Source organism: Ambystoma mexicanum, chromosome 2q, assembly GCF_040938575.1.
Source record: "Ambystoma mexicanum isolate Mex_15411 chromosome 2q, UKY_AmexF1_1, whole genome shotgun sequence".
NCBI classification, from domain to species: domain Eukaryota; kingdom Metazoa; phylum Chordata; class Amphibia; order Caudata; family Ambystomatidae; genus Ambystoma; species Ambystoma mexicanum.
In genome coordinates, this window is record NC_090924.1 from 337642678 (window position 1) to 337665646 (window position 22969).

General features: G+C 44.5%; 1 protein-coding gene and 1 long non-coding RNA gene across 7 annotated transcripts in view; one reads left to right on the plus strand and one right to left on the minus strand.

The window, feature by feature from the left end:
- Positions 1-19842, plus strand: part of LOC138568945 (uncharacterized) — a 43497-nt gene extending 23655 nt beyond the window's left edge. The window contains exon 2 of the long non-coding RNA XR_011303016.1: positions 19276-19842. This is a non-coding gene — a long non-coding RNA (uncharacterized lncRNA). The remainder of the gene's footprint in view (positions 1-19275) is intronic.
- CASKIN1 (CASK interacting protein 1) overlaps positions 1-22969 on the minus strand; it is a 1401469-nt gene that overhangs the window by 1098316 nt on the left and 280184 nt on the right. The window lies entirely within an intron of this gene.

Genomic DNA, 22969 nt, shown 5'->3' on the forward strand with positions numbered 1-22969 from the left:
TGTTCTTAAGCGCAAGTGCTATATAACAACACATCATCATTTGGTCATGGTGCTTGCATTCACAGTAATTTGGGAATATGGGCCTATACACACACTGATCTTAACGATACATATGGCGATCCATTGTATGAAATGTACATCACATTATAGTGATATCGTAACCATATTTTTTGTAGTGTACAATGCTATGCGATAGCACTTCCTGTTTTGTCAACGGGTGAAAGGTCGCGTTCCATCGCATCCCGCGATATCACTTCGGGGTGGGATCAAATGACATCACTTCCTGTGATGTCACCCGGGGTCAAGGGTCGTGTGATGTCACTTCCGCTACCCCTGGCATTTTGGTGAAATGACGTCCCTGCCCACATTGCACAAGCCATAATGTATAACGTGCTTGCTGAAAAACCAATAAAAACAAGTTTGGAAAAAAAATAAAAGGGCTGCGCCTAAAGAGGACACACTGCAGGATCAGTCACTGTAAGGAAATGGGTGCCGGGCTGTTGATGGTCACATGCAAAACATGTGTTTCCTGCACCATCCTCCATGAAGGGCTCCACAATTGGTTATGGCACTATAAAATATAATTTTCTTTTTTTAAAATGGTTAAATAAATAGTTGTTTATTTAGCCGCCGCTAAATGTGACAACATTTTTCTACAGAGATGACGAAGGATTGCTCTTTCCTTCATTCTGCTCAGCAACGTGACCCGACACTTGGTACCTGGCGTATCGGAACGTCTAATTTCATTGGATTTCTCATACTTCATTAACAAATGTGCCCATTTTAAGGTGAGAAAAATGAAAAATTGGAAGTGCAGGCATCATTTTGAACAGGGCACTGGCCCTCCTTCCGCCAGCCCGTGCTACAGCCTTTGAATGCAAGGATGGTGATCTGCTGCGGTGACGCCCGGCCATTAGCATCCACATTTTTAGGGGGGCACAAAGAGGGCCACAGGGAAAAGAAGGGGGGCCAGCCCCTGGGCATACGAAGTTTGCAAATGAAGATGTTGCCTAACAAGGGAGAGTTTTTTTGTGCTGTCATGAGTACAAATAAAATACTAGCAGGAAACATGGTCTTCTTAAAATAGTCTGTACAGATTGCCCACTGTGTCAACAAACCGCAAGAGAACGTGTTTGTAAAATCAGCACTGACAGTAGCTATTTTCATTCAGTCTAACAACATACATTGCAGTGCGCTCAGGTCTGCTCGTGCCAAGCTCTGCTTGTCTTGTATTCTGTGCAATGTCCCATCGACACACTGCCTTATATGTCTGGAAGGCAGTTCCCCAACCCGCTGTGTGATGCCTTTAGCATCCCATTGCCAGTCCACTCATAAACCTGACCATTCTTTTTTCACTTCAGACATGCCAGTAAAAAAAAAAAATCTATCTCATGCACTTTCTTTGCTTCCACGACATATGTTCGAATCTCATTTACATCTCCATACATGTATGTGTTATATGTATAAAAACAAACAGCTGTGTCGTTACTATTCTGCATTATTGGGACCCCCCCTTCTTTGTTCTTGTGGCCCTCTTTGTGCCGCCCCTAAATATGATTCTTGCAGACACCATGTTTTTACCCACCACACTCCAGGGACGTAATTTCACCAAAATGCCAGGGGTAGCGGAAGTGACATCACACGACCCTTGACCCTGGTGACATCACAGGAAGGGATGTCTTTTGACCCCACCCCAAAGTGATATCGCGGGAAGCGATGGAACGCGACCTTTCACCCGTTGACAAAACAGGAAGTGCTATCACATATTGTACACTACAAAAAATATGGTTACGATATCGTTATAATGTGATGTACATTTCATACAAGAATGGACCGCCATATGTATCAATAAGATCAGGGTGTATAGGCCCATATTACCAAATTAGTGGGAATGCAAGCAGACGTCCATGACCAAATGATAATGATGTGTTATTATATAGCACTTACGCTTAAGCGCTTTATATAGAAAAAATATACACCCAATATCACCCGACCTGTGTTGGTCCTCATTTATCGACCTCAGAAGAATGAAAGGCTGGGTTGAGGCGTTTAAGAACAGACTAAATCAGTGACTCACCCCCTGAAGTGTGCCTGAAATAAGCCTTTAATGAGTCTAGCAATTATTGTATGGAATTCCACAAAGACACATTATTTGGTATTCCTAATCTTTCTAATTTAGGGTCAGTGCTGAAAGTGTTAGACTTGTGTTACTCCTTTTCTTCTGTTTCTTCTTTTTTTTTAAGGGGCTTTAACAAGAAAGCCACAGAACTAAAGAGCCACATGGTGCTGGAACATGAGCTTGCATTACTAAAAAAAAAAAAAAAACTTTTTTTTCTTTTTTTTTCTAGAGGTCGCAAGGGTGACCACAGAGGTCGCATTTGCGACCTCTGGCGACCCCTAAATGACATCCCTGCCACACCCCTTACATCTAGGCATGCACCTCCATTTTTATTGTTGTGGTATCTACAAGAGATTTATTTTATTTCTATGGTTTCTGGAGCCCCAGCTTTTCCACCTTGAAAACAATGTCTCAAATACTGGGGCTCAAACTGCGGCGGTATTTATTTTTAAATCCACTGGCAAAGCTTCTCCATATCTGCATTCCTTCCCTAATTGCCATGGAAATCACCACTTGGTAATTAGGGAAACGTCATAGGGGTGCACAATTGGGGGGCACCTTTAGCACGGTGCGCAGAGGTGTCAAAGGCGCACGCGTCTCTTATTTGTTTAGGTTTTAGCACATTTTTTCTCTGAGATGGCACCCACCCTTTGTGAAATCTGTCCCCCGGAAGGTTACAGAATTCATGAATGCAAAGGTTTGAGCTGTTGGAGCAGAGGGAAAGAGCAAGCAATGACTCAAGATGGAGGAGCGAAAGAGGAGGGTGGGGTCGCAAAAAGCTGTGATGGAGATTGACAAAAGGCCGGTCTGGCAGTGAAGGTAGGCCAGGGATTCAGAGAAGGCTCTCGGGTCAGGGAGTCGTCGTAGCCTTCTGCCTGGTGACATGGGCTCACTACGGTTTTAAGAGCCTGCTGTGTTATGTTAGCGAGTTTTTTAATTGGAGAGGCATAAGTGTTTCTCCCCCGAAAACCTTTTTTTAAATAACTGTTTAAAATGGTGCATTTTACATCACACTTTTTTGAAAAATTGGGTAAAAAGCCACACAGTTTGCTATTGCTTTTGTTGGGTAATTTATGAAACAATCCAATAGGTGCAAGTCACGAACAGTGCAGTGCGCAGGAGCATTTTCATGATGCCTCTTCCCACAATATATATGCCAGTAAAAAACACATTTCCATGCTAACTGCACCAATATCTGCCAGCCTTCCCGTATCAGAACATACTCATGTTTGCTTTGCACATAATCACAGTGATGTGATTATACTTTTTTCTAAAAATAAAACCTGTCCAATTTATGCCAGTATTCTCATGTAAGAACATACTCCTGCTGGCTTTGCCATTAAAAAGGGCATGTCACAATCGGAAAAAATGTCAAGACTGGCTGCACCAACTTTGGCCAGATTCACAACATAAGAACACTCACCATACTGGCTTTACCTCTGATGTAAGTAAAACATGCAATGCCACGTCAGAAAATATATTCAGACTGGTTGCACCAAAGTAGGCCAGTCAAGTCACATAATAACACTCCTCATGTTTGCTTTGCTCTTGACCAACACAGTAAGAAAATATATCCAGACTGGCCCCCACAGTAGGCCAGTCTTGCCACGTAATACCAAAATGGGCATCACGAGAAAAGGAAACATGAACCATGTTTGCTTCACCCTTGATGCCCATTAAAACATGCCATACCAACACAGTAAGAAAATATATCTAGGCTGGCCCACCAATGTAGGCCACTCGTGCCACATAATAGCGAAATGGGCATCAAGAGTAAACCAAACATGAGTCATGTTTGATTTACTCTTGATGCCCATAATGAAATACCATGACATAGGATCAATTTATGACCCAGCAACATAGGCCAGTCTTGAAATGTAATAACACTTATCATGTTTGCTTTACTCTTGATGGCCATTAAATTATTACAGTAAAGAAATATATCCATATTGGCCCACCAGCGTAGGCCCATATATATATATATATATATATATATATATATATATATATATATATATATATATATATATATATATATATATATATATATATATATATATATATTTTTTTTTTTTTTTTTTCAAAAAAGGAAAGAAATGCCCTAGGACAGGGCAAAATTCGATGGATTGCACTCCCAAGAGCAGCTGAGAAACGAAATCCAGTCTCAGCAAGGAAAAGGCATGACAGCAAATCCAGGCAGCACAAATGTTTCTTTATTAATAAAAAGGTGCAGCAAAAAGGGAAAGCCTGGTTACAAAACGACGCGTTTCGCGATACACGGACCGCTTGTTCACGTAGGTAGGGTGTTTCCTGGAAGAAGGACTTCTTATATATGTTTTAAAAACCTCTATGATACAAGTGCATAGAATGTCCCCATTCACGAGGTGGTACAAAATGATGAACACATGGCAGCCATCTTAGAACATTTAAGGCACTGCAACATGCAGTGTATTAAGTAAAATAAAAACACATCGTAAGTGTCAATACATCAACCAAATATTATATGATGAAGAATATAGCAACAATTGCACAGATGTGCTGGCTGCGAGGACTGTGGAGGAAAATGGCAAAAAGAAAGCCTCAGGTACATAACGAGTGTCAAAGGAAAAATATATATAAAAAAAGGATATATAGATATATACAAATACACATCGTTCAAAATAAACGTGTGTTTTCCAATGGTGTGTCTGTCAACAAATTCTGGTACCCAAGATAAAATAAAGTAAAAAAATAATGCCATTCTAGGGCAACCGCCAAAAATGACGAGCACTGCCTTGTAGGTCTGTCCACGTTATAACGTCTGAAACAGCCATTACCTCAAAGCTGTCCAAGCAGCCCCACAACATGATGTGTTCACTAGACAAAATATAGCCATTCTAAGTGTCCAACGTTGGTCTCGGATAAACAAAGATATATAGTCATGTAGGTCTAAGTTTACGCATACATATGCGAGGTGTAATACAAATCGAACTTAATAATGCAGTCTTGAGACAATATAAAGTGGTTAGTGCTTTAGCAGCAATGTAAAGTGCGAAGTGCTTTAGCAGCAAATTTAAAGTGCTTAGTGCAATAGCAGCAGTTGTTAAAATGTATAATATTTAGCTGCAAGGTAGGGAAAAAGTTTAAAGGAGAAAAATGTCCAGACAACAGCAATGATAAAATGCACAGTGCTCTACGTCCATCAGCAGGTGAAAGATTTTTTTTTTCAAACCTTTTTAAACCCACCATAACTTTCTTGGTGTGTGTGTGTATATATATCACTCTAACAAAGATGGCTAGAAATGTTTTTTTTAAACATTTAAAAAACATGGCATGCAGTGTTTCAAAATCTAGCATGCTGTATTTATGAAATACATTTGCTGTGAGTATCCGGCCGAAGTGCTAGTACGCACAGGATTCTGCAGGAACTGCCACATTTGTGTATGAGGTAATGGTAATTAAAGCCTGCATTGATCCAGAGCGGAATACCCACGACTCATAATAAACCCTTAAATGTAAACTATATATTTTTAATGCTTTTGACTACAGACTAACCAATATTATTTCATGTATTGCAATTCAAGACATGTTTTCCAGGTTAACTCAAGTACATGTCTTTTGTTCCACCTCAAATCACACCAGCGTGTAGGCTTGAATACATACTGACAGGGTAGCATATTTCATGAAGTTACCAACTTCTCTCAATAGCATTACCTTACACAGTAGAGTGCATGAGTCTGCAGCCTGCAGCTCTCCAGATTCTTTGGACTACAACTCTTATGATGCCTCACCCTTGACTATGCTGGCTAGGACTGGTGGTAGTTGTGGTCCAAAACACCTAGCGAGCAAAAGGTGGCAGACCCCTGCACGTACACTATAATTCACAGCTACCAAATGGTTTATTCTGAACAGATTGATAATATTACGTGGTGTGGGATTACAGTATGTTCTGTTTATATCTGTTATGTGTACATAACATCTAACAGCACAATGTCTAAAAAGGATAACATAGAACATTATATGCTGTGCTGGTATTTTTTTAGTGTATTCTATTTACTGAATTGTGTGCCATTTTGGTTGTATTATTATCTTTATATCTTGTATATTATGCTGTTTCGTAAGCCATAGTGGTACGTGTTTTGGAGTTCGATGTTATGTTACGTGTCACATCATGTTATTATATTGCTACAAATATGTGCCGTGTTTGGTTGTTTTTTTATCTTAACATGTTATATTGTTTTCTAAGTTATAGTGGTGCATTTGGAGTTTGATGTTTTAGTATGTGTCATATTATTTTGCTATATACCATGCTATGTGGTGTGTGTGAGGAATTCAACCATCCACACAGTGGATGTGCGCTCGCCTGGGCTTCTTTTAAACTTTTAAATGAAATTGTATGTTGGTGGATCAACCTCCAGAAAATGTGTGGGACTAATCCAAACTCATTTTCCTATGCTCCCCGCACAACCTACATATAGACCTGTGTACTCTGGGTGGACACAGCCTACAGGCGCCGCCTCCCCTGCTGTCAAATCTAGTTGGAATATAACAGCCAAGAGTACATCAAGGCATCTCAGAAAGCAGAAGGCAAAACTTTCCTCCTTCCATGGCCAGCCTAATTACCTAACAAAGGCTCCATGGATCCGCCCTGTCCTTTGTTAGCTTCTGGTGGCAGCTTCGCATACTAGTAAGAGTTAATTCAAGCAGGCCCCTGAGAAGCCTGGTTGCAGGACTAACAAAAGACAGGAAAACCCCTAAAACCTTTGATATGCACTGTGTCAACCTGAAGCCAGCTCCCGTCTCTCAGAATCAAGGACAGGGATCTGTCATGTCTGGGACTGTGTGTTCACAGTAGGCAACCCGTGCAGTGGGACCCCATTCAGAAGGTATGAGTATGTGGATTGATGGAGACAGGACGTCTGTTTTCGCCGCATCTTCAAGGGAGACTTGCCGCTTTAATCAGGAACCACAGAGTGCTCCATTAACTAGAGTGACCCTTTGATCTACAACAGATGGGAAGATGGGTGGGACTTAGTATTACATGTTTTCACCCCTTTACCTTTTCTGTTGCAAAGCACTCTGGTTATAACCTCATTAATACAGTAGATTGTTGCTGGATCCCCAGGATTGGTTCATTAAGGTAGGCTTCTAGCCTACACCAATCACTGGGGCCCATTTGGCTTTAAAAGAGGGCCGAGACCCTCTTTTGGCAGATCATCTGAAGACTTAGCAAGGAGTAACAAGAATAACTCCTCTGGACCCTGGCTGAAGGTACAGTCTGCCTTACAGCTTCCACCAGTGAAGGAAGGCCAGGATTTCCAAGAGGGAAGCAATATCCCTCCCCTAAACATCTCACAGGGAACAGAGGGAGGTACTGAATCCCGAGGACCCTACAAGCAGCTCCAGAATTGATACCCAGCCAGGACACAGCTGGGTACCACACTATATGCAACTCTCTCTTACAAAATAGTCTAATTCTAAACCTCTATGTTGTTCTGGCACCAACACCTTGTGTGTAAAACGCTTTGCCAAACAGAGAGCAGGTGGTTGTGCGCTTTCCTCAGCTGTATCCCTCCTATGGAACAGCCTCCCCCTCCCTCTTCGTCTTGATCAGGACCTACTTAAATTCTGAAAGCACCTCAAGACTCTCCTCTTCTCCTCCGCCTTCCCTTCGTCCCACCTCTGCTAATCTCACAGTTGCTGTGATTGGTGTCTTGGACCCTTATGCATCCTCAGGCCCCTGACCACTCACACCTAATCTCCCCAACTTCTGTCTACCTTCAGCACTTGCCTTGGCACCCTACGCACTGGAGATTTGTACTTTTGAACCCAACGCAGCTCCTTGCCGCATTGCACTTAACATACTTCTCACTTCATCTGTGGCTCACCCTCGCGCACAGACACCCCAGCACCTACCCCACTGCCCTATTCCTTGCTGTACTTGCACGTTCTGAATACTCACAAGGCATAGTAGGTTTGTCCGTCCCTTTCCCCCACTGTAATTTTTTTGTATATTTTAATTGTACTGCAATTCCATGTTCCCTCACTGTTGCCATGTGGGTGCTTTGAAACAGAATGTATTTGCTGTATAAGCGCCTAATAAGCCAACAATTAACTAAACTACACTAAACAGCATGACCTGCTAGGCTCTGCAGCAAGCTTCCTTGGTGGGAAGTGCCAGAGAGTCTCTGAACCAAACCAAGGACAAGGCCATTGCCTACAACACTCTACTCAGCTTCGGGCCGTCCGCCTTAAAGGACGACACAAGCCCAGTGAAGAAGCTAGAGGAGTGCATCGACAAGCATCAACCAGCATCCACCTTAAGTTCATTTTCGAGCCAGTCGAGCCCCTCGAGATGCAACCGACTGCACTGCTGACTGTTGTCATGCAGCAATCACTCATGCCGTCCGTGACACCTCAGACCTGCCAATCAGCACTGTGACGATTCCTGGCCCTGAGCCGCTGTGTAGGCCAACCTGCAGCCGTCCATCCAGCCTCGCTTGCTGAACTGCCTGATACCCGCAGCTCTCTCCCATCTTGAACTCTGTTGCAGAAGCTGCAAAGCACTCTGAAACCGACTTGGCGCTGTCGAGTACAAAGAACTTCTACACGCACAAGGTACATTGTTATTCTGTCTCCCTGGTCCTTCCCCGAAGGCCCATAGTGACATTTTGTGACCCATTGCTCCCTTTGTGCTGAAACCAAGTATCCTTAAAATATTGTGATTAATTACTTTACCGACTACCCTCCCGTCAGTATCCACAGTGCATCCCCTTTCCTTCTTGATACTGTCTGTCCTCTGCATTCCTTTTCAGGGTGGGTTGTATTTTGTAGTGGGCTAGAACTGTCTGTTGAATAATAATAAAGTAGATATTTTTATACAACCTTGAATGGACAGTCCCTTGTATCATTGGGTAACAATTGTATTTTTGCTGTGTTGCAACTAACTAATGATCCACGACCTTGCTGAGATAAACCTGCTGTTCTGTCCACGTTACCAAAATTGGACAGGGAGGTTTATAATTTGCTTGTGTTTCCAATCTGTTCAGATCCCTTCTGCTGTACTGGAGGTGTGGGGCTGATTGATGGTTTAGAAACAGATATTGATCCCTGGACCACTGGTGCCCCAGTATGTTATGCTGCGTTTTGTGTGTATGTTGTGTTAGAGTTATCATAAGCCATTACAGCAGCAATCCCCTCTCCGCTTTCTCCCTCTCTCCTTCTCCCACTATCCTCTTCTCTCCCTCTCCCCCTCTCCCTTTAGCCCCCTCTCCCTTGCTCCCCATTCTCTCCCTCTTCCTCCTTCCCTCTCTACCACCCTCCCTCTCTCCCCCCTTCTCTCTGTTTTCCAGCAGCATTCTGCCCCCAACTAGAAGTTCAGCAGATTGGAAAATCTGCACTTGCACTTGACTTGTTCCCTGGAATGAGCTGAACACACAGAGATACTCGCGGGGAAGAGCAATAACAGCCACTGGCATTTCTTGCTGGGACAAGGCCGTACGTTTCTGCCAGTCCGAGAGTTGGCTTGCCTCACTGAAAATGCCAGGCCCAAAAAGGACAACAAGCAGTCGCTTGTAGTAAAAAAAAGAAAAAGTCACAAACATTATTTTTAGTCCATCTGACCCCCAACCAAAGTTTATGCCCTGTGCTGAAAATGGAAACGATGTACTCTGGGAACCTAGTTCCTGGGGTGGTGTGGGGGAGAGTTTGGCATACCGATGGGGGCTGGGCTAGAGGTGGAGTCACAACAGGCCAGTGACAGGCTTGTAAAAACACAGAGCTAAAATAACACTGTTTTATAGCGATGACACAAACTGCATAATATCCTACAGCGCAATACATAAATCATTGTAGGGCCATGTTGAGAAGAGTATGAATTAAGGTTTATTTTCGCCATCAAGAATGGAAGCCCACAATTACCAGCAGCAGAGTTATGCCAGGCTACACACATCTCCTTTGGCTAATAGGCCTGCACCATCAAGACAGAAAGATAAACAGCCAAAGAAAATGAATGATAAGAGCACCTGATCATAGTCATTGTTTAACACAAAATGAAGCTCTCATTATAACCACCCCCAGTTATAACCACCCAAAGTAGTCTTCTTACATGACATGCCACAAACCATAGCTGCTACCCATCAACCACTCACTGCTGCATCTGCAGCCAACTAATGTTAATCACCCTTGAAGTTGTTTCCATGCAAAACAAAGAAAAAGAGAATCAAGAGCAGAGCTCTTCCGGGCTGAGAAGTTCATCTCTGAATGCTGGCGAAGATGATCACAGCGGGCGCAGTGTGTAATGTCAGCTAAAGCACCGGCTTTTGCTTTTCCCAGATGCAGGATCTGGGGAGACAACATCTGCAGGATTTCTGGCATGTGGAAACGAGCCCCACTTCCGACATTGCTCATTCCCTGTATTCATCCGCTGTCCCTCCATGTGAGAGAATGTTATTTAATGCATGGTCTATGCGCTGCATAACTGCTTTTCCAACCAGATAGCTTGTTTGCAATCACACCTGAAGAGATCTTCATTATGCAATTATATAGGTGCACCTTTTCTATAGGGAGACCGTACTTCAGATTCTTCCTCAACCACCCTACATCATGCCTATGAGGGCACTGACCAGCTCTCAGACATAGGGTTAATGATATGATATGACATTTATAACGCACCTGTACACAAGTGTTTCTAGGCGCGAATATGACCCCCCACCCCACCCCAAAAGTCACAAGGACACTACTTTTCCCAGACTACATTGAACAGCAAAGGTTAGTAAAAGGAAAGCCAAGGACTGCATTAGTGATGTTTCTGCGGGATGGACTGATCTGGTAATACTGCAAAGTCACTCGATTGGTCGGAACAGACTTAGCTAAAGGCCTTACTAAACCGTACAAAATGCAAACCGTACACATTCATTTAAAACATTTAATTGCATGGATGTGATGATTGAAGAACAAAACATACAAGAAACGTACATTCGCCAGTTAGGAATTACTGTTTTTGCTCCGCATGCACTGTGAGAACCGTGGTCACCTGCACGTCATCTGTGATGGCATGTATGGCACCATGAGCAGTGCCTGGCGGTGGCCGAGTTATGGTTGTGCTTGCTTTTGGAACTATAACTGGCAAATGTCCGTGTTTTTTCTGTCTAGGCACTGCTGTCTACTAGAGGTGCCTGGGGCAAGCCCAAAGGCAAGGTCCTGAGTACAGGCTACACTTGGCATGGCAACAGACCATGCTCAGTGAGATTTTGTGTATGTCTGCGGTGCCCATTTGGAATAAGTACAGCTCATGTGCAGTGTAAAGTTTGGGCATGTTTGATGTGCTTGGGCAAGGGCCAAAAGCCATGCCCAGGCCACAGTATGAGCTGGGCAGAGTGAGTATGTTAGTGTATATGATTGAAAAAAAAAAGATTAACTGGAAAAACATAGACAAGTGCAGTTATGATTAACCTTCTGTAAACAAAAAACAAAGGCATTCACTAAAAAACATTGCCAATTGCAGTTATGGTTAACCATCTGTAAACAAAAACAAAGGCATTCACTAAAAAACATAGCCAAGTGCAGGTATGGCTAACCTTCTGTAAACAAAAAAACAAAGGCATTCACTAAAAAAACATTGCCAATTGCAGTTATGGTTAACCATCTGTAAACAAAAACAAAGGCATTCACTAAAAAACATAGCCAAGTGCAGGTATGGCTAACCTTCTGTAAACAAAAAAACAAAGGCATTCACTAAAAAAACATAGCCAAGTGCAGTTATGGCTAACCTTCTGCAAACAAAAAACAAAGGCATTCACTAAAAAACATTGCTAAGTGCAGTTATTGTTAACCTTCTGTAAAAAAAAAAAACAAAGGCATTCACTAAAAAAATTATTGCTAAGTGCAGTTATCATGGTTAACCTTCAATAAACAAACAAAACCAAAGACATTCACAGAAAAAAATGTAGCTGGACGACCATGCTCACTGTGCTCAGAGAGGCACAGCTTCACCTCAGTGATGAGGCCCACCAAGGCTGAAACACGTGTATGGGGTTGCTGTTGGTACTCTTGTTCAGAGAGGATTTGCCATAGCATTTCGGTGCTGGACTGCCCATGTGGGCGGGACAAAGACTGATATGCAAATGGATATTTCCCACCTGTGAAAGGTACAGTGAGCAAAAAGCTTGTGCTGCAAACTCTCATCTCAGAACTGGTTATCATGCCATGTTCCTTCTGGAGAGGAGCGCCTGCTACCTTTTTTTGAAATATTTGTAAGGAACTTGGGGTTGGTCACCCTGAGTTACCTGGGGGCAACCAGACGTGGACTCTCTGCTCACTATGCTCAGAGAGGCGCAGCTTCACCTCAGTGATGAGGCCCATCAAGGCTGAAACATGTGCATGGGGTTGCTTTTGGTACTCTTGTTCAGAGAGGATTTGCCATAGCATTTCGGTGCTGGACTGCCCATGTGGGCGGGACAAAGACTGATATGCAAATGGATATTTCCCACCTGTGAAAGGTACAGTGAGCAAAAAGCGTGTGCTGCAAACTCTCATCTCAGAACTGGTTATCATGCCATGTTCCTTCTGGAGAGGAGCGCCTGCTACCTTTTTTTGAAGGACGGCCATTATAGTTGCAGGGCAAAACATCACACTTTTGGAACTATGCCATTTATGGTCCTTAAATAAACCATAACTCAACCACATCCATGCACCGCCCATGATGACATGCATACAAGACATCATCACATCCACACACCCTCACTTTCCACTGGACAGGAGAAACACACGCAGCTAAGGAAAATCAGTAGTGCGCCAGAGTACTTATTTGACATTTGAGGACCAACACAAAACAAAGTCCAATGGCACATTCACGATTCTTTTCAAGAGGGTGAATTAGTTCAACATGAGAGCCCGTGAGCAGTGCATGGTGGTGGCTGAGGTATGGTAGCTTTGGTAATAATAACTGCCATATTTCTGCGTTGCAACCCCAGAGCCCCATCAACACGTTTTTTTTCTCTATATAGAGAGAGAGAGAGATAGTGCCTTGCCTCTGCAGCTGTGGTTAAGTTGGGATCTCGAGAGGAAGTGCACTTTTTATTTATTTATTTATGTATTTGTATAGCGCACCAAACCTGTAGGCATTGGGGCATCAGATGCTTGCACTGTTTGACAAATCTGCATGAAAAGAAATGCTGTAATTTCTTTATTGACGGTATATTTCTGCAGGGATAGGGGGAGGGGCTCAGTGCTGGTATCACCCGCGCTGCCTCTGCACATACTGGATATCTATGGAGTTATTTTATCCTTTATAAGACATGCTTACCAGGCCTCCTTTCCAAAATGTTTGGTGCCATGTTTCTTTTCTTACAAATCTCTGCTGCTGTGGTTATGTCAGTGTCAAGTGCATGCATACACATTACTTTGGAGAATAATTGTGCACAACCTAGTCCCCAAAGTAGCAAGGGAGGCAAGGACTAACTCTGTCAATAGCAGTCAGAAGCTGCCACAGGTGGATGAGGAGCAGAGCAGAAAGCAGGTGTCTTTAAGAGTCCCTACAACGACGTCTCTTAACATCTCGCTGTTTTTGCACCTTACCGCGTCTCATGTTTCTTGATAATCTATCCATATGAATGATTTTGTATTAATGACAGGATTTGTGCAATCAACATAGGGGTGGGTAGACGGGTAAATACCCTGGGCGACTAGTGACAGCCTCCCTGCGGACCGCCACCCTAGCTCTCTCCGTCTTTGAGTGCCAGAAGCCGTCACAGAACAAAATGGTTGCAAATCACAAATCATGTGAAGGCAGGCATTGTAACACATTAAGCAGCCTTTAATGAATGAGTACAGGTGGATCTAGAAAGTACAACACGTCTGCATAAGGACATCATCGTAATTGGTTATTTATAACGTGCTTAATACCCAGAGGTTTCTAAGCGCGGACCCGGGGATCGAACCTGTGTTGCTCTGTGTCGTTTTGCTTCCAAGGCGCGCACGTTGATCCTCCCGAGATCATCGTCAGTATATCATGGGGATTTTTTGGCACTGCTAATGGAATGCGACAGGAAACCTGCTTGACTTTTGCAAGAATGAAGTCTGATCTTGAAACCAAAGCATAGAGCTTCAGCAAAAGGAATTGCGATGGAAACTTTGGTGATTCCAGGAGGGGTTGCTGGAATGGAAGCATTCCCTGGCGACTGCCGAGTGGAGTGATATCATTCCTTGCCTTCTGCAACTCCAGTAAGTACCAATAGTAGCATGGCATTTTTCCACATCCTCTGGAGAATTCCCTGTGCAAACGAGATACTTGCTGATAGATAAATGAGAGCAGATGCAATGCCCACCCTGGTTGTTGTGTAGGGTGACCAGATTTTGAAAATAAAAAACCGGGACAGGCCACAGATATAGAAGTGGGACTACAGCTTCAGCTGTGAAACTAGTCCTACTTCCATGTTGGTGGACTGTCCCGTGTCATGTTGATTGAGTGACGAGGGCACCCGGGGTCCGAGACTATTTTAATTTTAAAAAACCTGTCTAGGATTTGCGGATCGGGTGGATACAATCCCGTTTTTGGCCAAACCGATGGAAAAATCATGACATCGGGCCAAAAACCGGGATGGTATCCACTCTATCCCCAAATCCCCAGACAGGGTTTTTAAACTTAAAACAGACCTGGACAGTCCCAGCAAAACCAGGACGTCTGGTCACCCTATTGTTGTGTCCCTTGCCATTAGTGAAGGACTGCCTCTTGACTGAAAATTGTTCACTCATGATTGCTAGAAGGAAGGGAGCCTCCTTTCAGCTCCCATATTTAGAGGCAGGAGTAATCTTCACCGCTTGGCTATCTGTCCGGAAGGAGACTTGGTGGTCAGTGTTGATAGCACCGGCACGTGAGTTCAGAAGAGGGCATAGTCATCTGTTTATGGCAATCTGAGCATGGGAAGATGCCACTGCCTGCTGCCCATTGTGGCGCAATACTGCCTCTCAATGGACGTCCATCAACTCCAAGACCATTATACTACCATTCAACCCAAGAATCCATTTCAAGCCCCTCTGACTTGCCCGCAAAGCTCTCCAAAGTGAAGGAGCAGAAACCATCAAAGCCAAAGCCCTCATTACCAATCAACATGTGTCTTAAGATCCATACATGATGTGCTAATACAAACTAAGAGATTCTACAGAGAAAAACAAAGAGGTTCTGCCTTCTCCAATATGGTGGCCAACCTGTAACAACCCGTACAAGGGAAATCTGCACATCACAGGGCCAATTGATATCCAGAAAAACTCTACAAACCTGCATCTTTTCAATGCGTAAACAATGGAAACTAGCCAAATACACAATAGTCACCTCTGAATCGGCCAAACCACACACAGATATACCATAAGGGAACACAACCAATAACCCTCTCGACTAGCCCTCAATTTCTCCACCATACTCAGTACATGCAACCTCACACCAGCTACCAACACATTGCATTTAGAGAACCTTCTCCCTCGACTCCAAACAACACAACTTTTCACTTCCGTAGCCAAGTGCCACACCTAGCCAATGCATTAGAACACTGCAAACTCAGAGTTCACCCCTCTGGACACAAAGCCCTCCATGCGCCCAGCACACCACACCTAGAAACATGCATGCATGCATGTATGCATGCACGCAGAGCTGGAGGTTCCTGCAATCTGTGCCAACAACACAATCACCACAACCTTGCTCTCTTCCTCTAACCAACCGCTCCCGCTCTCTTCAAGATCTGCTAAATCGCCTTGTGCAGCGCACCTGGGTGTGCCCCGGGGCCCGCCCAGGAAGTCCATCTTCGTGAAAGTCCCTATTCTTAGAATGGGACTTGTTTTGACGCTGCTGTGGCCCCTACCCCACCCTTGGTTCCCCCCGTCAAAAACCAAAAGTCGGCGCCCCCCAACCTGGAAACCTTGCAAATGGCATTGGTGTGCAGTATACAACATAATAACATAACGTTCAAGAGCACTCTGACCCTGAGGCAGCTGAGCACCATCTCGTGGCATCCCCTTAAATTTGCATCCTGTGGGACCCCTCCCCCCAGCAAGAACAATAGGCCTTCAACAAATGCCCCCTCTGTACAGAGGCCTGCCCTGCAGAGCACCCTCCTTTACACACGGTTTATGAAAAGGCTGGTCTCTTTATAGCGCCCTAAGGAGAGGTGCCCTCACCTTGGGTGTTTCCAAGAAAATGAACTTACCCGGCCAAGCCATAGCTGACGCTGACCTCACCTGTCTAGCAGGTAAAGATGTGGTGCTACATAGTGCCTGGCACTGACCAGTATGACGGAAGAGCTGCAAGTCGAACCATTTGGCCATTAGCTTCTACAGCATCAACACTGTTTTCTGAAAGGAACCTTTCAACCTTGTGGACCACCTGTAGCTGTTCCTTAATGTTGTGTGCATAGTTTTCGACCCATTGTTTCAAGCATTGCAGTGTTAATGGAATGGTATGCAATATCACTCACACTGTGCCTGGCTTGTCCACTCTCTATTGTCTTTAGACCAGGGTTGTCCACCTCCAGGCTTCAAGGGCCAGAATCCTGACGGGTTCTCAGGATACCCCTCATTAATATTCATGAGAACAAATGTGGATACATTTAGAATCATTGTATGCAAATATCTCATGAATATTAATGAGGGGTTTCCTGAAAATCCAACCCGTTTCCGGCCCCCGTGGCCTGGAGTTGGCCATCCCTGCTTTAGACCATTATGGGTTATGAGTACCCCATCTTGGTTGACACCAAGCTGATTCCCTGCAGGGGTGCCCCAAAATGACCCTGAGCTGCCGTTAGCAGGTTAGGCGACTGTTGCTGAAATGTTTTGTGTTTAGACCCAGCTTTTTCCCAATTCTTGCTGCAAAATGTGCTGTAAAATGTGATGTTTCGACCTGGAGGTGGGAATGACTCCCCCCACTTCACTCGGTGTGGGAATTTCTGCCCCAGTAGCGAAAAACCAAAGTTGGAACCCATGAGTGTCAGCACTTTGTACCGTGTAAGCAATTATTCGGAAAGAACTGCACTCAAGGTGCAGTAATGAAGCTTGGCACTAATTAGGATGCCTGCCACTGAGACATGAAGCCCTGAGAGTATGCATGGGAAGACCCGTCTGAACGTTTTCATTCCATAGAGGTAAGTGCACACTGGAGCTTAAAAACTTTGCAACTATAACATGTAATATATGTAAAAATAATGCACTGCTTATGTACGAAATATAACGTGGTATGAATATGCAAAGCACCAAAAAAATGAAATTACTAATGAGAAATAAAAAAAAAGGTACAACTTCTGCATTTAACAAAATGTGCTAATTACATTCAGAATATGGAATATAATGTGCTACAAAATAGATCATGAAACGCACACACCATGTGTTTAAACTGTTCTTTGCATGCAACTGTATATAAAATGCATATTGGCCCACATGTTTTCTTGCTATAAAATATAATGTGTGGTAAAAAAAATATATTCCAGTGTTAAAACAGTTTTAAATGTTTCGGTTTCTCTACTCTCGTGGGAGCCTGTATGCAAACACCTGACTGTTTGGTTCTATGCGAAATCACCTCATTTTAAAGCTCTCAAGTGAAACGACCGATTTACAATGACCGATTTTCTTTTGATCTTAAAACCGGCATTGTAATGGTCTTTTTCGCTGGAGAGCTTTACAAGAGGTTTTTTAAAATTATATTCGGGGGGTGATACCCTCTTTGTTCCTCCCCACCCCCTACTCTCCCATGGGATATCTCTCAAATCTCTCATAGAATCCATGCTTGTCACCTAGCCCACATACAGTATAGCAGAAGGCGCTATCTAAATGTAAGGTGACATAACCCAGCGTGGAGTGCACAGCTACTCACTTCATGATCTGTTTACACAGCCTTGCTGTGAAGTAATGACAGATATCTGCCCTTCTGTCTCTCATGCAGTAGTTTTTATACAAGATTAACGGAACCGGCAGAGATGACGGAACCCATATTTTGCTAACATCACAGTGCTTTGAATGGGCCTAAGCGCTACTCAAACAACCCAGTTCACCCAACTTCATTTTGGCTCCTTCAGCGCCTGCTCCATTCCTTCTCCTCACCTTGCCCTGCTCTTCTGTTTCCCCTGCAGTTCCTAGAGTGCTACTAGGACAGCACAGGTGCTTGGGGCAAATCTACGTTAGACTTTGTCCAAGAGAGGTGCGCTCATTAGTCTTTCTTTGCTGGCGGCTGTCGGGTGATACAACTAACAGCACCACACAGCACAGTCAAAACCCCAGTGGTGACCAAAGGGAGCAGTCTTCAGCATTAGGTGTACAACTTCAAGCTGTGCTGGCGCACTGGAGGCCGAGTGACCAGATGGGAATCCAGAAAAGCATGTCTTGTTGTTCACAATTCGGTAGATCCAGGAACCAAGGGCAATGGCAGAGGTTCTGCAAGATGGCGGACATCGAATTGGACAGCACAGAGGTGAATGCAGCACATACTTCTGCCGAAGTCCGAAAAGTCAAGATTAAGGTCTACTGCTGACAGACTCAAAACTACGCAGCGGGTGCTTCGCCGTGAAAGCATAGCAAGATATTCCCTGAACACCCACCCATAACCATTGAGCCAGAAAAGGAAGCAGAATTTGGGAGAGGCGAGACCAGACTAGTACCACCTTGGAGGTGAAGGAGAGTGGGCGACACATGACGAGGAGCAACACGCAGGAACACGAAGTTCCTGCCTGAGGAGAGGGGCCTACAAGCACCTTGATAAATATATCTATGAGAGATAACTCAGAGCAATTGCTGCCCTGACCGCTCCCTCCCTCTGGCACTTCACCCCCGCCCCCCCCATTCCCCAGCACTTGCACAATCTGAATGACACAAGGCCTAGTAAGATCGTTCTTTCGTCCTCCCTATCCCTACCTTGTCTTGTTGCGCCTAGAAACACTTGTGTACAGGGCGTTATAGATGACTCATCATGTCATGTCATTTCATATTCATTATGAGATAAGAGAACTATGCATGTTGGGAATCTGAAGGCGTTGGGGCGGCTCACAAAATACAAGCCACATAAAAGGGCAATAATACAGGACCACAGACTATTCAGGGGGAACACCTGACTTTGTATGTTAAAATGCGATTGTCTCATCTGTTAGCGTTTTATACGTTTTACTTCACCAAGGATTTTGAATATGATTCCTTGTTTTTTTCAGACTCTGTCCTCGCCCACCATGTATTGCCACTTTCGGAAGCTACCATTACTTTCAAGGAGTTTTTGTTTCCATCGACTGTATTGATTCAATTCAGCACAGCGGGCGAGAGGAGTCAGGAGACCGAAGCAGAGTGCAAGGTGTGCAGAAACATGTGGAACCGGGTCATCAATCTGCGTCCTCTGCGGGCAGCAGCTGTGTCAGGAGGTGTGAGGCGCGCGGGGCAGAGGGGGAAGCCGTTGAGTGATCGGCAACGCATCTACCGGAGCAGCGAGGGCGCAATGATTGACTGCTGGCCGGCTCCTCCTCAACTAATTGTTTTCCAAGCGTCCAAGTGGAGGTTTGAGTGGATCAAGTGGGCTCTCGTTGATAGCGGATGACATCAGAAAGATACGCTGGTGCACTTTGCATCTCGGGTTTTGTGGAAGGAACACCAGGGGCAGTTAAACCAGTACAACTGTGAGCGGCCATCTTTACCCCCCACGCAGCATATCCACAACTCATTAGCATCCTTCTCAAAGCCTCATAAGAACCACATGTCATTCAAAAATAAACCATCGCTGAGGAAGAGACTTGTGTCTTTGTGTTGATGACGCCGACATGTTTCTCGACACAAGTACCTTGAGATACAGATACATTATTTAAAACAGTGCATTATGAAAGGTTCATTCTGTAACAATGATAAACAATGAAATGTTATGTTAGTGATATGGGATGTAAAAGAAACCCTATTTGACTCAAAAAGGGAACTATTGAATTGGACTGAAAGACGTAGCCTTCGATGATGCAGATATGTGTAGCACTGTGAAATATGCAGATTAAAGGCTGATGGAAAGATTGAAGGGATGAGAGATAAATCAGTGTGAGAACGAAGCCATCCCACCCACTACATCTAGGGTCCTAGAACCTATGCACGGGAGCAGGGGGGGGGGTGAAGTGGGTTGGGAAGTGATGGAAATGGTCAAAAGACAAACCACCAGAATTGTAAAATGGGGTGATGAACAAATACAAAGTGTCCAAGGCCAAATGTAGCGAATAGTAGAAATCAAGAAAGTACTATGGATAAAAGAAAGACTGATAACAGACTTCATAGTGTCTGATCCGGGAAGCCAAAGACATGGAGGAGTTGAATATAGAACAAAGGTTATATTATGGCAAAAGGATATTGCAAAACAGTTTTTAATAATGATATTGCCAAATGGTGAGGCCAACTCAGGTGTGAGCAAAGACTAACATGTAAGAGACAGATATTAATGTGATCTTAGTTATGACTTTGTATCGCTTGGCATAGCAAAATCAATGACAACTATGTCCATGCTATCTATAGAATGGGATGAAAAATAAATGTTATGATAAATATGCACATTGATGAACAGTCTTCTACACCTAAGAGGACTTCACATTCCTGTTCCATGTTCAGTCCGTGTTTTACTGATCCCAGTTTCATGATCGATTGACCTTCATGCTGCCATGTTGTTGGGGTTCTCATCCCGCCTCCTGTGGAGATCTGGATATGACTGACGCCAGACTATCTGATTCTGGTTTCCGGTTCCTTTCCATGTTCCTAAAGCCAGAGTTTGGACAGAGGTTGGGTTTCCGCTTGATGACTGACATAACACAAGTGTTCAAGAATGCAATCTTTCTTATATAGAATTTGGTGCATACATAAACCTGTGCATAGAATGCATAGATGGTAAGGGTGGTGGGGCTGGGAACCAGGAAAAATGTGTGCGATTATTGTATTCAAATGTTGGTTTTACTCTGTGTGATTTTACACTTCACCTTTATTACATCTATAGAAGCTGCCTGGCACGGAAGGTAACCTGGCAAGCTTTTAGTGGTTTCCATGAAGCTTGTGTACAGGTGATTCCTGCAGCTGGGCACCCTCCTGCCAATGATCACATTCCAGTGGAGAGGTTTTCACTTAGATCAGGATCAATGTGGACTAATGGTATTGTTTTATTTTTTTTAGAAAAGAGAAAATTGTGAATTGATAAACAACTGTACTTCTATTCAAATGAATAATGAAGCATATGAAATCTAGGTGTCCCATTTTTACATTGTTGGAAGCACCAAGTGGGCCCGGGTTTGTGTTGAAGCTCTGTTCCTTGTTGAAAGGATAGTATCATTTGCTTTTCTGCAATTTTAAATTCTCTTTCGTTGCTGAATTTGTCAGGCCCCTCAGGCCCTCACTTTCCACCCAATAGCAGCCAGTTACCTCACATGACGGGGCAGCATGAATCGGGCCACTGGTGATGTGGGCCATGAGGCTTCTGAAGAGCATGTGGCAAACCAATGAACAAGAAAATAAACCGGGGTGGCAGTGCCACAGCTTGCGACACAGCAAGGGACAAGCAGCAACCATATGGGAAGGCCATCAACAGTGAAAGGTGGGAATTCCTAGCAGCAATTGTTAATCAAAGGGCTCAAACTACATGGAAGCGCATTACTTAGGATTAAGGGGATAAGTCTCTCACTAAGGGAATCACAAAGCGATCAGCCTGTTCCCAGGGTCTGCTAAAGTGGCCCTCTCTGTCCTTCCTCTGTGCTGCACGAGATCACCAGCCTGTGTGCCTGAAAGCTACCCTTGCTCCCGCAGTCTCACTGGTTCCAATGGGTTGAGCCATGGTTAAGCCCATGCCTACGGTTCTCAGCCTGGCTCGCCATTGCTCTGTGCTCTTCTGCTTTGGTGGCTTCTCACGTTTTCAGGGATCACTTCCCGAAGAGGGGGAACATGTGGATGAAGGCCCCATTTGCTTTGAGTCAAGCTTCGCTGTCTGCATGGGAGGTCGGTAATGTGTTGGCCAAAGGCTCCCGCCCAGCCTGAACTGAGCAGATCTCATATTAGCTGCAGACCCTCGGGTCAAGGACTTCTGGATTGGATACTGTGATCCTAGTGCCCCCCCCCACACCCCACAGCAGTTATGGGTCTGACTTGGGTGTCAGGCGGTGGCCAAACAGTGGGTATAGGGGGGCAGAATAAAGGGATACAAATCTTAGGTATCAGGGATTGCTCGCCCATGTCCCATGCAGTGAAATGGTGTGGATCTGTGGCCCTCGGATGCAAGGCCTCCACTCGGTAGCTTCGCCTTCGAGCACAGGGGCATAATAGAGTGTAGACCTGCTCCCCCCACTTTATTGATAAAAGCGGATAGAAGGGGACCTATCCCTCCCACTTTCTAGAGACGAGGATGCAGGGTAGGGGGCCTCCCTGTGTTCCTTTCTCTCAATGGCGGCCCTGCGGACACAGACAGGTGGAAAGTCCCCCCTTCAGCCTTTCAAGCAGGCAGTTATCATTCAGAAGGGTGTAGGTGGGAGACTGTGTGGAGGTTGCCAATGTTTGGAAATTGGCCTGGCCGCCATTTTCTCTTAAGTATCTTCTTACACTGAGCTGGTGAGGGTGGCTCTACAGTCGGCCACACGCTGTCCCTTTGCTGCCTGGCACAGAAGGCGAGGCGAGTAACCCTAAGGTGCAACCGTGGCCTGGAGAGACAATACTTATCAAAACATGACAGATTGGGAGATATGCTAATAAAGTGCAACTCCTAGTGGAATGATATGATATGTTATTTATAACGAGCTTAATACCCAGAGGTTTCTAAGCGCAGACCTGGGGATCGAACCTGTGTTGTTCGTGCTGTCTTGTTTCCAAGGCGAGCACATTGCCCCTGAGCAATCCTCCCAAATTGTCTTAGTA